Raw genomic sequence first — 5,192 nt, 5'->3', positions numbered from 1 at the left:
CTAGGAACTACAGTTCCCATAGCGTCTTGCGCTGTCAAACAGCGACGCCAAGAGGTGAGGGTGGACATTATACCTCCAACATCTATTTTGACCAGTGGGTCCTTAATCTTCAGCCCCATCGCACAATGGGCAGCACCAATAAGATTGATAGATTAATTATCTACTGTAACATAGAACAATACAGCATAGGAACAGACCCTTCATTTGTGCTGACGATGATGCCAAGTTAAACTAATCCAATTTGACTGCAACAAATGATCCATATCGTCCTGACGAAGGGTCTCGGCCCAAAATGTCGACAGTGCTTCTCCCTATAGATGCTGCCTGGCCTGCTGTGTTCCACCAGCACTTTGTGTGTGTTGCTTGAATTTCCAGCATCCGCAGATTTCCTTGTGTTTGAATGATCCATATCTGTTCGTTCTCTATATATTCCTGTGTCTATCTAACTGTCTACTTCCACCAGAAATCCTGGCACTGCATTCCATGCAGCAATCACTCTCTGTGGAATAGTCTTAGTCCCGCACACCTCGAAGGGTCAAATGGCCTAATTCTGCTTCAATGTCTTATGGTCTTAAACATATGCTCTCCAGTCCCAGCCCAGGATAAATATTCGGCTGTCTATCCTCTCTAAGCCCCTCACAATTTTGTAAATTTCTATCAGGTGCCCACTCTGCAAGACTCCAAAGAAAAAGGTGGTGAATCTGTGGAATTTATTGCCACAGTTGGCTACAGAGAGCAAGTAATTTAAAACAATCGATTTGTGTTAAAGGTTATGGAGAGAATGGGTTCAGTGGGCTAATAAATCAGCCATCAAGAGCAGTCTCAATTGCGGAATGGCATAATTCTGCTCCTACATCTTAAATATCTCATGGTCTTAAAACAACTCAAGTCTGTCTAACTTTTCTTTATAGCTAATACAGGGCTCTCTAACCCAAGCAGCGTCTTGGTAAATCACTTCAAAGCCTCCACATCCCTCTTGTAATGGAGAACCACAACTGCACACAACACTCCCAAATGCAGCCTAACCACAGCATATCCTCATACATATAGATCTTGGAGGAGTTGATGGGAATGTGGAGAGCATAATATATAATTAGTGTAGCATTTAAGTCAGTGGGCCAAATGATATTATTTTGGGTGGTAGAACTTTATGACTCCATAATAAAAAGGTCCATTAGTAACTACTTAATTATTGCCCATTATGCCTGCTGGTGTTTTGGGAAGCAATGAAGGCTCTCCATCTCTGGCGCTGGACTGGGCTTCCTTCATCGTGTCAGTCGCTTCCTCTCAGTTTTCACTACTGTCAGCCATGCAAAACCTGAATGGAGACTCAGGAATACTGTCACACTCGGATGTAGAAGGATTCTTCTTTGCTGTTTCCATAAGTTTTGTTTGACCAGACAGGGTTGTTAGCCCTGAGCTGAATCCTTGAACTTGGAGGACTGATGGACCACTCTATGTCTGGCCTCTACCCTTTGACCTGTTTGGGGTTGGTGACCCTACCCAGAGCCAATGCATGAAGCCCTGACTCCAACCAATGTAGCTCTCCAGGTCATTGAGGCCATGATAAGGTTGTCGTCTTCCTGGAGGAATAATAACTGACCTGTGTGTTTTCTTGTTTGCTGTGTAGAGGGGAAGCTGATCAAAGGTGCTATTTTGAGATATTAAATTGTCTGCTTTCACAGAATGAGAATGTCACTAGTGAGACCAGTTTTTATTTTCCATCCTTGCTTGAACCTGAACCATCTAAAAATCAAGTTAGTATCATGGTATTTAAGTATTTAGATGAGCGTCTGGAGCACAGAAAATGGATTTGGAACTGGTTCATTACTATCGCATCTACTGAGGTGTAGTGAAAAGCTGGTCGTGTATACAGTTCATACAGATTGCATCATTACACAGTGCATTGAAGTAGAACAAGGAAAAACAGTAACAATGCAGAATAAAGTGTAAGAGCTACAGAGAAAGATGGAAACAGACAGTGAGGTGCAAGATCATAACGAGGTAGATTGTGAAGAGTCCGTTTTATCATATTACAGAAACTATTTAATTAGATTTAGATTAGATTAGATTCAACTTTATTGTCATTATGCCGAATACAGATACAAAGCCAAATGAAATGCAGTTAGCATCTAACCAGAAATGCAAAGAATAGTGTTATTTACAAAATAACTGTGAATAAAAAGTAAGTGCTACAGCACACAAACATAAAAGTACTGAGATGGTACAATATGGGTGCAATAAAAGTTTTCTAACAGTGGGATAGAAGCTGTCCTTGAGCTCAGTGGGATGTGCTTTAGGCTTTTGTATCTTCCGAAGATAGAAGAGAGGGGAAAGAGAGAAACTCCTGGCTGGGTTCTTTGACAATGCTTCCTGGAAGTAAAAGACACAAGAGACTGCAGATAAGACCACAAGACATAGAAGCAGAATTAGGCCATTGGACTCAGCAAGTCTGTAAAACCATACCATCAAGGCTGATTTATTCTCCCCCTCAACCCCATTCTCCTGCTTCTCCCCATAACATTTGATACCCTTCCTAATCAAGAACCTATCAACATTTGCTTTAAATATATTCAATAACTTGCCCTCAACAATGAATTCCACAGATTCACCGCCCTCCGACTGAAGAAATTCCTCCTCATCTCTTTTCTAAAGGGACATCCTTAAGATGGTTGAACTTGGAGCATAAATTTGGAGCAACTCAGCAGGTCAGGCAGCCTTTTGGGGGCAAACCTTTGATGTTTTGGGCAAGGTTTTTTTTAAAGAGAATGCAATTGGCAGGAAGATAATGTACTGATGATAGGAAGGAAGCAAATGACTTTGACAAAATGCTGGTGAAACTCAGTAGGTCAGGCATCATCTGTGGAGGGAAAGAGACAATAAAGATTTTGAGTTGAGGCCTTTCATCTACTCCAGGGGTTCCCAACCTTTTTCAGGCCATGGATCCTTACCATTAACTAAGGGGTCCATGGACCCCAGGTTGGGAACCCCTGATCTAGACTGCAAGATAGGGGGAAGATAGTATAGAGAGGGGGGTTTAGACAGGGGATGGAAGGTGATATGAGGATCCACTTGAGAAGTGGATGGGCAAATGGAACCAGGTGGGGGAGGGAAAGGTGGAGATCATGACAGGGGCTGGAAGTGATAAGTGAGGGCAACATAGGTTTGAAGGTAATGAATGGAATCAGAAAGGACAAGTGGAAATAGATCATGGCGTAGAAGGTTACGAATGTATTACTGATATATGGAGTTATCTAACTATTTATATATTTATTTATTCAGAGATAGGCATGGCTACAGCCCCCAACAACCCACTCATCCCATGCTACCTAATTACACCCTATCTATCTATGCCCCTCATGATTTTATTCATCTTTGTAAGGTCACTCTGCCCCCCCCCCCCCAGTCTCCTACACTCCAAGGAGTAAATTCCTAGCCTGCCAAACTCAGGCTGTCAGCCCTGAGAATTTAATTTGCTTAGGGAAGAGCTATCAGGTCTGATAAGAGGGATACATCCCCTTGAGGCCAATGCAGTGGGAGCATTGAGGTACACCGAGAGTGCCGATGAGGCTTCATTTCCAAAAGATCCTGCTGCTGACAACATGGCATGACCTTAGGGTAAACACGAGATGCTGCAAATGCTGCAACAACCATGATTCAGCATTTGTAAGTTTTATTAAAGAGCAAATTTCTCTATTTTTTGAATTAAATACAACTGAGGGTATGTTAAATTTGGTTATTTGGGATGCAATGAAATCTTTTCTTAGGGGACAGATAATCTCATATTCAGTAGCTTTAAGAAGGAAAACTAAAGCGGAGCTTTTAGTGATTACTAACAGGATTAAAGAAATAGGTAAAGTTTATTCAGTAACACCTAGTGAAGATCTATATAAGGAAAGGGTGAAACTTCAAACACAGCATAATCTGCTTTTGACTTTTCCCATTGAGCTGCAACTTTTGAAATCTAAAAATCAATTTTATATACATGGAGATAAGTCAGGTAAATTGTAGGCTGGTCAACTTAAAGCAACTATGGCTAGAAAGAAGATTTTGAAAATACGAAGAACTGATATAACTGAAACGTCAGATTGTCAGGAAATTAATAAGGTAGTTTTGGATTTTTACTCTAACCTTTATCAATTTGATTTTCCAGATAACACTACTTTTATGAATAGATTCTTGCAAAGATTGAATATACTCAAAATTTCTATTCAAGATACGAATGCATTAGATGCTCCTATTAAAAGAGAGGAAATAGCAAGGGCAATATCCTCTTTTCAATCAGGTAAAGCTCCGGGACTGGATGGTTTTATGGTAGAATTTTTTAAGACGTCTACGGATATTCTTACACCTCATTTATGCCAAATTTTCACTGATTCTATATCTTCTGGGACCCTCCCAAAAACTTTCTATGAGGCATCAATTTCATTAATTCCCAAAAAAGAAAAAGATTTATCTGAATGTACAAACAAGCTGGATGAACTCAGCAGGTCGGGCAGCATCCGTTGAAATGAGCGGTCAACATTTTGGACAGAGACCCTTTGTCAGGACTGAAGAAGGAGGGGGCAGGGGCCCTACAAAGAAGGTGGAGGGAGGGTGAGCCCGACCAGCTGAGTTCATCCAGCTTGTTTGTACGTGTTGATTTGACCACAGCATCTGCAGTGTACTTTGTGTTTATCTGAATGTGCCTCATACAGACCAATTTCCTTATTAAATGTGGATTCTAAAATTCTTTCTAAGATTTTGGCTAAAAGGCTTGAGAATATTTTACCTAAGGTTATTTCTAAGGACAAAACTGGGTTTATTAAGAATAGATACTCATATTTTAATATTCTGAGATTATTGAATATTATTCATTCCTCTCCATCTACAGAATCCAAATGTGTTATTTCCCTTAATGCAGAGAAAGCCTTTGATAAGGTAAAATGGTCTTATTTATTCAAGGTTTTAGAAAGATCTAATTTTGGTCCAGGTTTTTCCTGGATTAAGCTGATCTATCAAGCTCCTATGGTGGCAGTTATAATTAACAATCAAAAATCCCCTTATTTTAGTCTATACAGAGGTACCAGCAGGGTGGTCCTCTTAGTCCACTGTTATTCAACCTGGCTTTAGAACCTCTTGCTATTGCTCTTTGGGACTCCAACGATGTTCAAGGTATTAAGAGAGGAGATAAAGTGCATAAGGTTTCGTTG

The sequence above is a fragment of the Hypanus sabinus genome, chromosome 7 (genome assembly GCF_030144855.1).
Source record: "Hypanus sabinus isolate sHypSab1 chromosome 7, sHypSab1.hap1, whole genome shotgun sequence".
In the NCBI taxonomy this organism is placed as follows: domain Eukaryota; kingdom Metazoa; phylum Chordata; class Chondrichthyes; order Myliobatiformes; family Dasyatidae; genus Hypanus; species Hypanus sabinus.
The sequence above is the reverse complement of the archived record's forward strand: the minus strand, read 5'-3'. Positions refer to the sequence as shown.